The sequence below is a fragment of the Euprymna scolopes genome, chromosome 45 (genome assembly GCF_053919585.1).
Source record: "Euprymna scolopes isolate OS-2025 chromosome 45, ASM5391958v1, whole genome shotgun sequence".
NCBI classification, from domain to species: domain Eukaryota; kingdom Metazoa; phylum Mollusca; class Cephalopoda; order Sepiida; family Sepiolidae; genus Euprymna; species Euprymna scolopes.
The window spans coordinates 25,982,160-25,999,952 of NC_136526.1; the positions used below are offsets into that span (position 1 = coordinate 25,982,160).

The window sequence follows — 17,793 nt, forward strand, 5'->3', positions numbered from 1 at the left end:
AAATTAAAAAAAAAAAAAAAGAAGACATCTCACACCACGATTCGAACCCAAAACGTTTAGATAATGAACCAATGCGCTAACCAACTGAGCTAACGCGACGTACATGAAATTTAGTCAGTTCTTCAACTATTTAAAGTAAATCAGGTCATGACATCATCTGGCGCATGCGTAGAAGCGCTCGTCGTCACGAGAAGACTGTTTTTGTTGACCCCCACCCTGTCGAAAATTGTCAATTTCGGGGTGAAAAAAATGAACGTTTTTGGCCAATTTTTCCAGCGAAGAATGGGGCTACGATATGATATTGAGTTTGTGAATTTTCGTTGTGTTTGTCGAAAGTTTTTAGCAGGCACAACAAACATAACAACAAACATACATACATACATACATACATTTTCGCTTTTATATATATAGATGTCTCGTGAATATATCCGACATTCAGAAGACCAGACGGGTGATCAAAAAGTCAGATCGAGCGTACCGGAAAACGAAATGAGACTAACGAAACAAGACCAAATTAACAACTCAGAAATTCTAAATGAAACAATTTAAACAAATTTTATTTTCTACTTATCTATATATATAAAAGCGAAAATGGATGTATGTATGTATGTTTGTGTGTATGTTTGGATGTGTGCTAAAAGCTTTCGACAGATGTGACGAAAATTCACAAATTCGGTATCACATCGAAGCTCCATCCTTTGCTCGAAAAATTGGCCAAAAACGTTAACTTTTTCACCCCGAAATCGACAATTTTCGACAGGGGGTGGTCAACAAAAACGGTCTTCTCGTGACAATGACCAATTCTACGCATGCGTCAGATGACGTCATGACCTGATTTACTTTAAATAGTTGAAAAACCGAACAAATTTTGTGAACGTTGCCTTAGCTCAGTTGGTTCATTATCTAAACGTTTTGGGTTCGAATCGTGGTGTGAGATGTCTTCTTTTTTTTTTTCGATTTTTTAAATTTTAATATCGAAACAGGCTTATTTAAGCCATTTTTCATGTAACGTTCGTTTTTCTATTTTCATCGTTCGTTTGCCTTACGTTAGTTTTTTTTGTGTTTTTTTTTCCCGCTTAGTGTTAACGTTGTTTTCTTTTTTTACTTCGCTTATAACAAACAAACCTACGTCGTCGTCGTAACGCTCGCACCTGTCAATTTGGTTCTTAAATAAATTCAAACATCTTTCACTAACTCATTCTGGCTGGCCGATTTTATTTTCAAACTTCGCCTCAGGGCTTCGAGTTTGAACCCCCCCCCCAACAGGTTCTTTTTTATTTAACACCACACACACCTCCAAACACCCAGGCATCGCCGGTATCCCCCGCTAGTGTAGAACAAATGCAACAAAACATGAAAAATAATTATAATCAATTTTTTTTCAAATGTTTTTTATGTAGAATAAATGCACATGATGCAACAAAGGATTTTGCCGAATTTATTTGTTCCCACTCGCTCTCTCCACATAAATTCATCAAGATAGGAACTAAACAGATTCCCCAAAGTTCCGTATTCACCAAAAAAATAAAACATAATAAAATAATCCGAAAAGCGCAAAGTTCAAGAAAAGGAAAAAAAAAAAAAAAAAAAAAAAAAAAAAAAAAAGCAAATATTCAGATTATTTACAACAGAACACCGATCACTCTAATTTGTTTTTTAGGGGTAGTCGAGGTCACTGACAACAAATCTGATAATCAAACCCGGGGCAAATTTACCGTTTGCATAGTATTAACCCCTGAACCCACAAACTACTTTCTGCCATTTTACAGTTTCCGTTTATGCTACGCGTGTACGGCAGCATAAACAACAGCTTCACCTAGCTAACTACCTTCCCACATGGCGTAACCAATACTCTGCGGAAAATTTTAAATTAGATGAAAAAGAAATAAAGCAAGAAAAGAAAAGTACTCTAAGTTTTTGGGGGGATGTAATTTAATTTTTTAAGGGTTTGTATTACTGTACACATAGATTCGAAAAAGTTGTCAAAAAACAAATATATAACAAATAAATGTTATCAAAGGCAAGATAAGTCCCTTTTCTACCTAACTGGATATATTTTTCGTGTCTTTATTCAATGTAACATGTTTATTCAGCACGAAAAACATAGTGTTTACCGATGTATTGGAAAATTCAAGATGGCGCCTCACTCCCTCTTTAACACTAAGTTTGGGAAAACGTGTTATAAATAAAAAACTAGACAAAATATGGTTAAAAATCCGCCGAATATATGTCAACCTATGTCACGGTAACATATATTGAGCGAGTTTTAAGAGTATTTTATCCAGTTCTTTATTTATAACACCTTTTTCGAAACACCATGTTAAAGAGAGAGTCAGAGGCCATCTTGAATTTTCCAATACATCGGTAAACACTGTATGGTTTTCGAGCTGAATAAACATGTTACATTGAATAAAGACACGAAAAATATATCCAGTTTGGTAGAAAAGTAACTTATCTTGCCTTTGATAACATTTATTTGTTATATATTTGTTTTTTGACAACTTTTTCGAATCTATGTGTACAGTAATACAACCCATTTATCTCTATATATACAGTTCTTTATACATTTATTTCTTTCCATTATTTATTTTATTTTTTTTTTTTTTTCTGTAAAAAGTTATTTTAACATTTTCTTCAAGTGCCAAAAAAAGATGAATACCAATACTGTGGATTCCTGCTACGGTTGTAGCAACAAATATTTCGACACAGTAAAGGGTCATGCGGCGCATGCGCATGGCAAGAAACATGGTGGCCATTAAACTATTACCCGAAAGTTTGTTTTTTTCCATGTTATTATTGTAACATAATTCTAGTCTGCGACACTATTAAATGTTTTTTTTTTTTTTTTAAGCAGCAGACCCGACTGGAGATGTAAACAGTTGGATATTAAAAAACGACTTCTTAAAGGTAAATATTCGGGTAGTCCCCCAGTGCACTTTCACCTGTATTTTTTGTACCGTGCTATATTAAAATAATTTTGGTACTTATACAGTTTAATGACGACATTAAAAAATGGAAATATTGAAAAAAAAATTTTTTGTACGTACCTGTTATAGACTGAAGTTCTTCGAAAAATAATTTCACTTCATTTGATCAAGTAGTTTTTTTTTTTTTTACAGCGAAAAACAATTATTTATCACGACGACGTCAACTTGCCCATTTTGGAAATCTACCTAGCAGAATACCTCCATTTTAGGCCAGATTTCGCAATCTAGCCTTTTTTTTTTTTTCGCCAGAATGAGATGCGCACATCACATCACATCTGCAATTTTTTTCCGTTTTTTTTTTTTTTATTTTTAAAGCAGAATACTATTGAATATGCCAAGAAATTGAAGAATGCAAAGAACTGAAAAATTTTTTACGCGATTATTTTCGAAACATGCGCAGTAGTGTTTACCGATGTATTGGAAAATTCAAAATGGTGCCCGCCCGACACTCTCTTTAACATGGTAAGTTTGGGAAAAGGTGTTATAAATAATAAACTACACAAAATACTATTTAAAAAACACCTGAAGTTAGTGTGTTAAAGAGAGACTCTGGCGCCATTTTGAATTTTCCAATACATCGGTAAACACTGTATGCTTTTCGAGCTGAATAAACATGTTACATTGAATAAAAACACTAAAAACATATCCATATACAGTAATACAAACCCTAAGTTTTTTTTTTTTAAATTCGAAAATTTTGGTTGCACATTTCTAATTTTTCTAATATTTTATTCTTTTTATTTTCTTCTGTTACAAATTAAAAAAAAAAAAAAACACTCCAAAAATGGCATCTGTCTTCGCAAAAAAAAAAAAAAAAATTCTCATTCTGGTGGAAAAAAAGGGCTAGATTGGCCTAAAATGGAGGTATTCTGCTACGTAGGGCAGTTACCTGCCCTTAGGGAATTCCTGGGCGCTGCAATAACATTTCCAAAATGGCCACGTTCACGTAGCCGTGATAAATAATAGTTTTTCGCTGTAAAAAAAAAAACTACTTGATCAAATGAAGTGAAATTTTTTTTCGAAGAACTTCAGTCTATAACAGGTACGTACAAAAAAAATTTTTTTTCAATATTTCCATTTTTTAATGTCGTATAAGTACCATTTTTTCAATATTTCCATTTTTTAATGTCGTCATTAAACTGTATAAGTACCATAATTTTTTCGGGTTAAATTCAAATTTCTATAAGATCCTTTTCTTTTTTTTTTAAATTGTTAAGTGGAAGCACAGAATAGTTACAAAACATGTTAAGAGTGGTTTTCGAAATATCAGCGCAATACCAAAACTACACCAATCTCATGTCATGCTAACATGGGGTTCTTACAGTATTTAGTTTAGTTCTGAAATCGCGAACACTTTTTTAAAGCACATTATTTCTTTTTCCGACCAAATAAACGTTTGAAAGTGAGTAAAAACACGAAAATCTTTAGATTCAAGATTTATGTAGTTAGCTGTTGAGGGGGGGTATAAGTAATCTACAATTTACTTGAAAAACACTTACGATTTCACCCATTCTGCGATTTCACACTGTGGGATCTGCCATTTTAGTTTTTAAACCAACGTTGTGAAAATGGACTCTAGCAAGTCATGCAATCATGCATGTACAAATAGCCAAATTTTACACAAAAAAAAAAAAAAAAAAAAAAAAAGACACAAAAAGATACAGCTCATGAATTTTAGAGAGGACAAGTATAATGTCCTAAGTGTAAATAGACCGTGTTCACTTGGAAACATTACGCCACAGTGCTCTGTTTGGTATATGACTTTCATTGCAAATTAGCCGCAATTCGCGGGTACCAGTGAGGGATGAGAGGGGTCTGTTTCTAGGGACTATTTCCGGCCATTTTAGTTTCTAAACTAACTTTGTGAACATGGAATCTTGCCAGTCCATGACGTTCAATTATTATGATGCAATAGCCAAAAAATTGACATGGAAGCTCAGGAATTTTTTAGAGAACATTGCATCTTACCCCGACAAGTATCATGTCCAAAGTGTAAGAGACTGTGTTCATTTGGAAGCAGTAATGCTACGTGGCGTTGCACAGGTACCGTGGTGGTTCCAAAAAAGAAAGCATTGTTACTTCACAGTGACTGATAGATTTTATTATTATAAGAGCGTAAAAAATACTCGCGGGAAAATGGTTGTACCCATAAATGTTTAAAAGAAAAATACAGCAAAAACATTTAGTTTATACTTGCAAAAAAAAAAAAAACACATAAAAACAAAAAAAAAACAAATGTTTGGAAAAATAAAACTTAAATATGTTTGCCAAAAAAAAACATAAAAACAAAAAAAACGTAAATGTTTGGAAAAATAAAACTTAAATATGTTTGGAAAAAAACATGTTTAAAATTAAAATATAACAAAAAAAATCATTTTTATTTCAAGGATATTTTGTGCTTCCGTAACTGGGTGGACACTGGACAGCCAGTAACGCCACCTATAGTGAAACGGAGGAAACGGGCTCTCTCTTTCTTCATGATTACCGGTACATTTTTGGAGAATACGCGCATTCCTGCGTGGAAACTGATTTTATTCGCTAATAATTTCGGTAATCAAGAAGAAAGAGAGCGTCTGTTTCCTCCGTTTAACTATAGGTGGCGTTACTGTCTACCCAGTTGTGGAAGCACAAAATGTATATAATGACACCCTTGAAATAAAAATAAATGTTTTTGTTATACTTTAATTTTAAACATGTTTTTTGTGTGTGTTTTTTTTTTTTTTTTTTCAAACATATTTAAGTTTTATTTTTTGTGTGGGGGGGGAGCTCTTTCTTTGATCACGCGCATATATATATACATATTACTCGCGGAAAACGTAAAATAAGTGCAGAAAAATTAAGAAAGAAAGGGAGGGGTCCATAAAAAAAAGATAAAAGAAAAAACGTTGATTTTTTTTTTTATTATTATTATTATAAGAGCGTAAAAAAATACTCGCGGGAAAACGGTTGAACCCCATAAATAAAAAAAAAAAAAAAAAAAAAACATGTTTAAAATTAAAGTATAACAAAAAACTTTATTTTTATTTCAAGGTTGCCATTATATACATTTTGTGCTTCCGTAACTGGGTGGACAGACAGTAACAGCACCTAGTTAAACGGAGGAAACAGGCTCTCTCTCTTTCTTCATGATTACCAATTTTCCGCGGAGGATTGGTATGCCATGTGAGAAGGCAGTTAGCTGTGAAGCCGTCGTTTACGCTGCAGCGCGCACGCGCGTAGCGTAAACGGAAGCTGTAAAATGGCGGAAAATAGTTCGTGGGTTCAGGGGTTAATACCATGCAAACGGTAAATTTGCCCCGGGTTTGATTATCAGATTAGTTGTCAGCGACCTCGACTACCCCTAAAAAAAAAAAAAAACAAATTAGAGTGATCGGTGTTCTGTTGTAAATAATCTGAATATTTACCAAAAAAAAAAATGCCACACACGCCAAACTTCTTTCCTTTTCGGATTAATGAATGCTCCCTCGAACGAACTGCGTACAATATCGGAGCCAATGCGTGTACCATCAATCAAAATAACAACTTGCTTAAATTATTCATATTAAAAGCATTAACCATTAAAGTTTTTTCATTTTAGAATTTCCGAGTTGTCAATTTGGTCCCGTTTCGTTTTCCGGTACGCTCGATCTGACATTTTGATCACCCGTTTGGTCTTCAGAACGTCGGCCATATTAGATATTCATCGTTAGTTATTTACACGAGACATACATATTTAAATCAAGATTTCCTCTAGTTCAGATGGGTGCAGTAAATAAACTTTTAACTCGAAATGACCCCTAATGTATTAATGTATAACATAAGACACAAAAGAAACATTTATAATGCGTACACAGCTTTATTTTCTCATATAAGCACAATACGCTCTGAAGCGTCGCGATATTACCTATATTTTTATTATACAAGCAAAAAATAGTTCAGAAACATATTTTTATTAAAATGTTTATAATTTTTTTTAAGTTCAAATAAAAATTGCTTACATAAAATCTTTTTATATTTAAATAAAAATAAAAAATATATATAGTTTGGTGCATCCGTACATAAAAATTTGTCTGACGTCACTTCCGCCAAATGGCTTTGTAATTACAGGCGTACGAATCTTTATTAACACCGAAGTTTCAATCATGATTTAAAAATAAAATAAAATAAAACAAAATACTGTCTGAAACCCACCCAGTAAACGTTACCGTGACATTTATTGGTTGTGTTTCAAACAGTATTTTGTTTTTTGTTTTATTTTTAACTCCTATCGAAACCTCAAAGTGTCAATCTCCAGCCATTTTTAAAAATCGGCCTTGTGCCTAAATTGCTCGGTGAGGGAGCAAATAAATACCCCTCACATAAAGCTAGCCACTTGTCTTTCGAACAGAATAAACGTTTTAAAGTAAGTAAAAAACACTAAAAACTTATTTAGCTTTTGAAGATATTTACTTGTTATATATTTATTTTTGACCACTTCTTCGTACCCCTGACTATTATAAAACAAAGACGAATTTTCAAATTAAATTCAAAATTTGCGGTATCTTTTGTTTATCAAAATGTTAGGTGAAAGTACGGAATAGAACTCCCATCCGCATGTTAAGAATATGTTTCTAAATAATAGCGGATGAGGAACTCTTTACTCTTTTGTCTCCCAATTTTTCGTCTGCTAAAATTTTAATCACGTGATTACGGTGTAGCATCAATAAAATAAACCATTCATTCAAGTGTTGCTTGTTATAGATTTAGCTGAACGATATTAAAAATCACTTTATTGGTACTTGCAGTGTATGCACACTTATGTTACTGGGCTCGCGGGTGTTTTGTAACTATTCTGTACGTTCACCTAACAATATAACGTAAGATAACACTTCGGGACAAGATTTTAGTTGCAACCGGATCCAGCCCTTATTGGAGTACGTCGAGGGGGTAAGGGCTCGCATCAATGCCGAATGTCCGCTCGATCTTGACGAAGGTTATTTTGTGTACAACATGGAGCCGCCGTTCCCCAGGGAGGAAAGAATGGTTGTCCTGGCGATCCTGGCAGTAGCGCGCATGGTGATTTGGATCACGCGCCTCAAGTTGGTCCGCGAAGGGATATCTGTTCCGGATCGGGAGCTGATCGTTTACTTTAAACATTTGCTTAAAGTAAAGATCAGATGCGATTGGAGGAGGTTGCCTAGAGTGGAATTTTTTGACAAGAGGTGGGTGCACAGCACTAGTTTGTGCATCCGTCGAGGAGCCAAGTTTCAATACGTGTTCCCTCCTTAAGCATGGCACGGGCGGTGCTGGTGCTGGGGCCTTCGGAACCCATCCCGCTTAGGTTCTAGCTAAGAAAAACTTAAGACTCTTGACTGGTGGTATAAATGAGATCCTGTTCCTGATTTTATTTTTTGGTACTAGAGAACAGAACTGCCCATCCCCTTTGTGCCACATCCTTGCTTTTTCAACATCCCCGGTCACTCCCCTACTCAGAGGTCAGCTTCCCACCCCCCTCCACCCGTTGCTTTGTTTTCTCCCACTGCCATTAAGATATTTTCCCCAATCCCCATTAGGGATCGCCCTGCTTGTTTTCGGTTCCCCGGAAAACAGTGGGGGGTCTAGTCACCTAGATTAGTACACTAACAACCCAGTAGCATTTATTTTTTGTTTTTGATATGAACACTTTTAATTAGTTTTCCCCTCTCCACGAGCAATCCTTTTCTTAATTCAAAAACTTTTTTATTTACCAATGAAATTGAACTTTACTTTTTCACACACACACACAAAATTAAAAAAAAAAAAAAAAAAAAAATGCATACACAAACACACAGACAAGACAACTGTTTTTAAATTGTAAATATGGTTTTGATTCTTAAACGCTGGGGATTTATTAGTTAGTTTAAGATCCATAGAGTGGATGAGGTATTTTGGTAAATGTTGCCAGTCAAGAGTAAGACTCCAAAGTCTACATTTATTACTTTTTAATCACTTTAGTCACAAAGACCCTGAACCCTTCCCCTCCCCAATTTCTTGTAGGGCCTTGTGCTAATTTTGTTGTTTGAAAATGTTTTGTTTTTTTTACTTAATTGTATTTACAAAATTTTAAAAGCAATAAAATATATAAACAAGATCAAAGTGTAGTATCTGTTTTCTCAGTTACGAAACTTGACCCACCATCGGGCTTTCGGGCTAGGTTAAGGTGCTTTTTCATACTAACTTTTGTTAGCAAGGACCGACCCCCTCCTTTGGGGAGTCAGGACCTAGAGGACCGACTCCACATTTGTGGGAGCTTGGACCCGGAAACCGATCTCCCCTTTTGAGAGACTGGAATCTCGGGACCAACACCACTATCGCTGGTAGTTGAGACCTTCTTTTTTCATTTTTTCTTTTTTGCATGTTGTTTTTCTTCGTTTCGGTCTTACTTCTCGAGACTGGGATGGTCTACTTTCTCACCACTTAATTGCCTGAGCAGCACTCTGACCTGCCAGGCCCAAACTTTGTCTATTTTCGCTGCTCTCCCAGTGGATCGAGCAGACAGGGTTCTCTTTTTCGCTTCCGTTGGGGTAGTTAGTGGGTAGGGCGACGTGGGGTAGGGCGGGTGTTTCGTTTCTGCTCCCCTCTGTGGGCAGGGATGTCTATCCCCTCTCTCTCTTAATTGCGACGCGGCACTCTGACCCACTAGCACCCACTGCGTCTTTCTTCTCTGCTCTCCCCCCTCGCGGGGGGATCTGAGCTGCTAACACGACATCCCCGTGAGGGGAGGTCAAAAACTCTTAATTTCTTCAGAGTCCGCTCCTCCCCCTCCATTCCCCTGGGTTTTCTTTTCTCCCCACTACACTTTGGTCCGCATCAGCGGCCAGTGCAACTGCCACGATGCCAAGCAGGAGGGGTACGTCACCCCAAATGCACAGCATTACCTCCGGGAGCTAATGCATCTCCCGGTGAAACGGCGCCAGTGAACAAGGTAGGGCCCCAGCGCGCGGCGACCTTGGTAACTGATGAAGGGGTAGGGCCGCAGCCCGCGGCGACCCCCGAAAAACCACCTGCAACTGCTGCTCCCCACGAGGGCCACCTGGCGGAAAAGGCTGTTGCAAGAACGCCTGCAGAGGATTATGCAGCGGGAATCTCTCCAGCTGCACTCCCGAACTGCAAAGCAAAGGGTGGAACACCGGAACAAAGCAACCCCGCTCCCCTAAAGGGCAAAGTTCCAGCAGCAAGAGAGAGGGAGGAAAACAGCACCACCCACCATACTGAGGAGCTGTTTGAAGCCACGTTAGCCTCCCTCCAATCACTGTTCGAAGAAACCAGTGATCCGCCCTCCAACACTCCCCAAGAGGGCAACAACGTAAAGGGGGAATCCAGGGATGGGGAGGACGCGTCAACCAGTGTCAACAAAATCCAACTAGTGGGTGCGACACCCCTGTCTACTGAACCCGCAACAGCAGCCACTAGGGACACATCCCCCGGAGGGGGGACACCTCCGTCTCCCCAAGAGGCAGCCACCCAGCAACTCAGGAAGAGGAAGGAGAACGATCCGGAGAGCAGGGAGCGCCAGCACGCAACAACTTTAAATGCGGACTGGTCATCTCTGTCCGGAAAAGGCCAGCCTCCAGGGTCAGAAATACCCACAACGGAGGCAGTACAAGTTGCACCAGCTAAACCCCCCGTCCCGGGTCCAGTAAACAGCCAAAAGGATAGAGGATCAGCATGGGGCCCCAAGGAACAGCAGAAAAAGAAGATGACACCGGAAGACTACAGGAGACTCTTTGACTCCACTTACAAAGAGTGTACTAAGGGAAACAAGATCCGGCCTCTCCCAGGTCAGGTGGAAGGACTGCAGCAGAGAGTCCTCTCTATGATAACATCAGATACGAGGACCAGAAGCCTGACCGGTGTCAACAAAGACACAATGGTGAACGTGCTGCTGGAGCAGAACATCCCGGCAAATTACATCTGCAGGAGGAGCTACGCGCAATGGGATGTTCTGCTTCCTACCCCCGAAGAGGCAGTCAAGCTGTCCAGGACCTATCACCAGAGCAGAAACATTAAGCTACAGCCAATATACATGAATAAGAGGAGGGCAAATGTTTCTGTTCTAAACGTCCCCTGCTACATGGAGGCTGAACAACTGGGTGCCATCCTCAGCCAGTATGGGGACGTGGAAGAAGTGACACCGGTCCGTGGTCTGAGGAACATCATGACCGCGGACTACAAGTTATGGTCCTGGACAAAACAGGATTTTTTGGAATCCCCGCCACGCTGAAGTTCGGGGAATGGACGCTCTCCCTTATAGTGGAGGGGAGGAGGCCCCATTGCTGGCAGTGTCAACAACAGGGGCACATGGCCAAGGACTGCCCCAAGAGAAATGGGGGAAAAAACCCAGCCAAAGCAGCGGGCAAGTCGGCAGGACTAGCCAAAACACCCAACCAAGCCGCAGCACCCACTCAATCCACTAGTGCCCCTGAAACTCAAGCAGGGTGGACGACAGTTACCAAGAAAGGAAAGACCGCCAAAAAGCCCACCCTGCAGACAGAGTCCACAGACCAGCCTGAGTCAAACCCAATCACTGAGGTGGACAATATGGACACTCAGGCACCCCCCTCCTCCAACAAGAGGAAATTACAAGAGTCTGAGGAGGAGGTAGTGTCTGAGGAAGAGGAGGTAGCGACAGTACCGGCAAAACTGAGCGCCACAGAAATCAGGAGGGACAGAAGGAGGAAGAGCAGGAAGACACGCGCCGACCCCCCTACCCCTACTGAGAAAGACAATGCAACAGACTCACAAGTTGAGCCCCCCGTCACTCCACTACCTCAGCAGCCCGAGCAACTATCCCCCTCCCCAGATCTCGCCAAAGCCCCCAGAAACCCTTCACCACCCCCATCCAGCAAGGAACTGTGCCAACTACCCCCACTCCATCCCCCTCCCCTCTCCCCAACCCAACAACGGCGGTTCGCACGGAGCGAACCAAAAAACTACCGTTCCTGCCAGGAGGTAGAATATGCGAGCTAGACCCGCACCAAACAATACCGGACCTCAAAGGACAGCAAAAGGTCCGGTATAACAAGCTGAGGGGTCTCGCCTACGTTAATGGCGACAGCGTAGCAGACCCAACAAAGTTCAAGGACGCTCCCATGTTGACCACTTTTGTTAGGGTCAACAAGGATGCTAGGACTCAAGCCCTCTGGGCTATGATCAAGGCAGCAAAGAATGCGATCCTGGGACAGCAGCTGGTGGACAGGGACCATTCGTCACTGAACAATTTCTTCTTTAAGTGTGAAGGCAGAGTCCCTGTGTATATCCACCCCTCATTCTACAGGGCACTTAAACTAACCTTCCCCCTGGACGTGGGGGGTGTGGCCAAGGACGGAATACCCTCAGCAGAATTACTTACCGGCAGCCTCAGCCAGGCCTGCCACGTCCTCACTGCCAAGGATTTCAGACCCGTCTGTGACACTGAATAAGGTAAGTGAACATGGCTTTGAACTTGGCTACATTTAATGTGAGGTGCATCAGCTGTCGAAGCAAGGCCTCGCGCGTTGTGAGAGACTTGGTGTCCCTTAAGGTAGATATTGCCGCTATCCAGGAGACCCACTTTATTTGTGACGAGGATTGTCAGGTGCTGGTGAACGATTACAATGTCTACTCAGCATATGGCAATACTTATAGTCGTGGAATCTCCTTGCTAGTGAGTCGCACCCTGTCAGCGTCGGTGAATGTTGTTCACGCAGATGAGGACGGGCGGCTAGTTGTTGTTGATGTGCCGTTAATAGTAGTGTTTTTCAGATTGTCGCTGTTTATGCTCCCAATTCTGCTGTAGAGAGGGCATCCTTTTTTCGACGGTTGGAGGGCTTAGTGGATCCGGAACGGTTAGTTCTAATGGGTGATTGGAATGCAATCCTTGATCCCAATATAGATAAGGTCGGGGGGACTAGTGGGTCGGTGCGGTGTGACAGCACTCTGTTCGACCTGATGGCCTCGTGCGATCTCGTCGACAGATTCCGTCTGGATCATCCGGGGCGGGAGATGTGGACGTGGCATCCTGGAACGCCTTCCCATCCGAGTACTTACTTGGATCGGATGTTAGTTAGAAGAGGCGACGTAGACTTTCTATCGTGCCCCACGTTCCACTTGTTAGGACACTCGGACCATAAACTCGTTATGGCCCATTTGAACTTAAGTGCTAGGCCTAAACTAGCCGGATACTGGAAGTTCAACAGCACCTTGTTGGAGTTGGAGGACTACCGGTTGAAGGTTACAGAATTAATTCAGCGGGCTTTAGTGGGGGCGGTTACAGGGAGTAAGTGGTGGGTTAGTCTTAAGGCCAAAATTAGACGCTTCTCAGTCCAATACAGCCAACGCCTCGCGTTAGATAAGGCTAAGGCAAAGAAGCGCTTAGAGGATAAGCTGACCCGGGCGGTGGAGAGGGGGGACCCCCTAGAGGTAGCACTAGCTAAACAAGACCTCAGCCGCTTGGCTAGCGAGCGGTACGAAGGTCAAGTAGTTAGGGCTAGATTAATGAAAGTTTCCAACAAGGCTGTGAATGTTGACGCTGTTGAGCGTAAGGCTGCTTTAAGGCGCGGTTCAGATGGGTACATTCGTAAAGTACATAACCTGGAAGGACACCCCCTAGTTTCGACTTGGGAGATCTGCGAGGGGTTTCGGGAGCATCTATCGGAGCGCTTCACCCAACTACCCGGACTCAGGGCCGAGGAGTTTGGCAGCTATTTGGCTGACTCGCCCCGCCTCACGGCGGCTCGGGCGGCTAGCTGTGATGGTCTTGTTACTGAACATGAGGTCATTACTGCATTGAAGCAGGTTGGCTACAACAAATCCCCGGGGCTTGATGGTTTACCCTACGAGTTCTACTTGAGGCTCTCGCCCATGTTGGTCCCTATTCTGAAGGATATGTTCAACCATTGGTTTGCTCAGGGTTCCATCCCTGGACAGGTGACCAAGGGAGTGATCACATTGCTGAGGAAAGGTCAACGGCATGGTGGGATGGAAAATTTCGACGATTTTAGGCCCTTGACTCTGCTAAACACAGAGTTAAAGATTTTGGCAAAGATTCTTGCGAATCGTTTGCAGGTTGTCATCACTGACTTGATCGAGCCGGACCAGACTTATGCTGTGAAGGAGAGATCGATTCAAGACAATTTGCATTTGATACGCTCGATCATAGAGGGGACAGAAGACGACGCCGAAGCCGCGCTGATCAGTTTAGATCAGTCCAAGGCATTCGATAGGGTCGACCATCGGTTCCTGGGAGCTGTGTTAGAGGCCGCCGGATTTAATCCGGACTTCCGCAAGTGGATCTTTGTTCTGTATGATAGGCCGACGGTAGCGGTGCAGATCAACGGTAAGCTGTCGGAGTCATTCGCTGTCTCTCGGTCGGTGCGTCAAGGTTGTCCGCTGTCGCCTCTGTTGTACGTCCTGGCGTTGGAACCCCTCCTTCGCAAGTTAAGGGACGAGGCGGCTACACCAGTCCTGCGCGGAATAGCCCTCCCTGGAGGCACATGAGCCAGGGTTTCCGCATTCGCTGATGACGTCACCGTGTTCGTGTCTTGCCGCACGGACGTTCAAGCGGTGGTCGAGGCGCTCGCTCGATACGAAGAAGTCACAGGGGCCATCTTCAACCGCAGCGAGTCTGTCGGCCTGCGGTTGGGGGCCTGGACCGGGGTAAACTCGCTTCCAGGTATTTTCAGCTGGACCGATGGACCGGCCCATATTTTCGGTGTCTGGTTTGGACCGGGACTTCAGCTGGAAAAGAATTGGTCGGAAGTATATGGCAAGGTCAAATCGTCGGTGAAGACTTGGATTGGAAGGAAATTGTCCTTGAAGGGTCGGGCGGAGGCGTGTGCTACATACGTCTTTCCACTCATCCTTTACCGATTGTCTGTACTTCCTCTCCCTGCAGAACGACTAACCTGCTTGCAAGGGCGCCTCGATTCACTATTGTGGAACGATGGTAAGCATTATGTCTGCAGAGAGGTCTGTGTCCAGAGTCCGAGCGAGGGAGGCCTGGGTCAGCCCAGTCTCTTGTGTCATAGAAATGCCGAGAGATTGGCTTTCCTGGGTCGTTCGCTTGAAGAAGACGCTCCTTGGGTCCCTGTGGTTGAGAACTCGTTTCCCAATCTCAAACCCAACCCCTCGGTAGAATGTCATCGTAGACCGAGGGGGGAGTCTAAGTTCTTCTCCGAATGCCGGACCGTTCTTAGAGCTTTGCCGGGGACCAGTGTCCTCGATCAGCCAAGGAAGAAACAATATCGGGAGCTAGTGGAGGGGATCGCGAAGGATCCACTTTGTAAGCGGATGGGATGGTCGATGGAGGTTGTCCGTTCTCATTGGAGTTGGGTGCCGGGACGGGAGATTCTGAACAACTCGGAATTTTCCCTCACCTGGCGACTGGTCCCTAACGCGCTGCCCCTTCTCGACGAACTCTGCCGGTATAAAGAACATACGAGGGGCTTCTGTCCGCACTGTGACGAACGCGAGCCTGAAACGATCGGGCACATGTTTTTTAGTTGCAGCCGGATCCAGCCCTTATTGGAGTACATCGAGGGGGTAAGGGCTCGCATCAATGCCGAATGTCCGCTCGATTTTGACGAAGGTTATTTTGTGGTACAACACGGAGCCGCCGTTCCCCAGGGAGGAAAGAATGGTTGTCCTGGCAATCCTGGCAGTAGCGCGCATGGTGATTTGAATCACGCGCCTCAAGTTGGTCCGCGAAGGGATATCTGTTCCGGATCGGGAGCTGATCGTTTACTTTAAACATTTGCTTAAAGTAAAGATCAGATGCGATTGGAGGAGGTTGCCTAGAGTGGAATTTTTTGACAAGAGGTGGGTGCACAGCACTAGTTTGTGCATCCGTCGAGGAGCCAAGTTTCAATACGTGTTCCCTCCTTAAGCATGGCACGGGCGGTGCTGGGGCCTTCGGAACCCATCCCGCTTAGGTTCTAGCTAAGAAAAACTTAAGACTCTTGACTGGTGGTATAAATGAGATCCTGTTCCTGATTTTATTTTTTGGTACTAGAGAACAGAACTGCCCATCCCCTTTGTGCCACATCCTTGCTTTTTCAACATCCCCGGTCACTCCCCTACTCAGAGGTCAGCTTCCCACCCCCCTCCACCCGTTGCTTTGTTTTCTCCCACTGCCATTAAGATATTTTCCCCAATCCCCATTAGGGATCGCCCTGCTTGTTTTCGGTTCCCCGGAAAACAGTGGGGGGTCTAGTCACCTAGATTAGTACACTAACAACCCAGTAGCATTTATTTTTTGTTTTTGATATGAACACTTTTAAGTAGTTTTCCCCTCTCCACGAGCAATCCTTTTCTTAATTCAAAAACTTTTTTATTTACCAATGAAATTGAACTTTACTTTTTCACACATGCGCACACACACACACAAAATTTAAAAAAGAAAAAAAAAAAAAAAATGCATACACAAACACACAGACAACTGTTTTTTAAATTGTAAATATGGTTTTGATTCTTAAATGCTGGGGATTTATTAGTTAGTTTAAGATCCATAGAGTGAATGAGGTATTTTGGTAAATGTTGCCAGTCAAGAGTAAGACTCCAAAGTCTACATTTATTACTTTTTAATCACTTTAGTCACAAAGACCCTGAACCCTTCCCCTCCCAAATTTCTTGTAGGGCCTTGTGCCTAATTTTGTTGTTTGAAAATGTTTTGTTTTTTTACTTAATTGTATTTACAAAATTTTAAAAGCAATAAAATATATAAACAAGATCAAAGTGTAGTATTTGTTCTTCAGATGCTGCACTTCAATTTCTTGTTCTCTGTCAGTGGAGGAGAAATCCTTCACGACTGAGACAATTTTTATTTTTGTTCCTTTTCTCCACATTAAAAAACGACCCTGGTGTCTAACTCTGTCCCGTGGGGAGACATTGTAAATAGGAACAATATAACGTACTCTTGCATAATTTGACCCGAATTCTTGTGAATTCCAGTCAAGCATGGATCGAGCGAGACCGGCGATCATCGGTGTCAGCCGAGCGTTGTTCAAATGTTGAAACGCTTACTCGACGTTTTATTTTATTTATTTAATTTTTTTTTCTGTTATGTTTTTAGTATTCTTTAAGGTGATATTATTAAGGGAGTGATTTTTTATTTTCTGATTGATTAAATTTTATAATATTTTTTTTTTTAATTGCATTTTTGGGAGTTTTATTAGCCAAAAGAAAAAGCGCTATCTAAATGGAATCAGACGACATTCTTCCAAGAAAGCTATTAAACCAACAAAAAAAAGAACAGCTGACACTCAAATATATTTTTGAACTCGCCAAACAGAAAAATGATAGGCAAGAAAATGAATCTATACATGTTAGAAAAAGAAATGAAAACATCGATGCAGACAATCTCATATTTTCAGGAGGAGAAATTGCTGTTCCCCCAAAAAAATGAGGTGCAACGATTGTAAACACAAATGTTTACTGAAGTAAAAAGATCTTGTGTAAAGGATGGTTTCTCCTGGAGATGTACAAATGGACAGTGCCACCAAAAAAAAAAATTGTACTTACACCTAACAATTATATGGTTAAAAAATCATTTCTTGGAGAAAAAAAAAAAAACTTTCTGTTGATAAATATTTTGCAAAAAAAAAAAAAAAAATACTAAAAGAAATAAACATATTTTCATTTTTCAAAGTAGGTTTTTTTTTGTTTTTGTTTTTTTTGCATTTGTATTTTTTCCGGTTTGTTTTTTTTTTTTTTTTTTTCATTAGTCTGTGTCTGTTATGACGCTCGGCTGACACCAATAATTGCCGGTCTTGCCCGATCCATGCTTGACGGGAATTCACGAGAATTCGGGTCAAATTATGCAAGAGTACCC

General features: G+C 41.6%; 1 protein-coding gene across 3 annotated transcripts in view; it reads right to left on the reverse strand.

Annotated features, from left to right (window-relative positions):
- The window catches only part of LOC145269297 (pyruvate carboxylase, mitochondrial-like), a 402,794-nt gene that overhangs the window by 262,172 nt on the left and 122,829 nt on the right, over window positions 1-17,793 (reverse strand). The window contains exon 1 of one of the 3 annotated variants that reach the window (XM_080124985.1): window positions 3,048-3,189. The exons of the other annotated variants lie outside the window; for them this stretch is intronic. The gene's annotated coding sequence lies outside the window, so the exon portion shown is untranslated. Of the gene's footprint in view, window positions 1-3,047; window positions 3,190-17,793 lie in introns of those variants that run through there. 3 annotated transcript variants of the gene reach the window in all.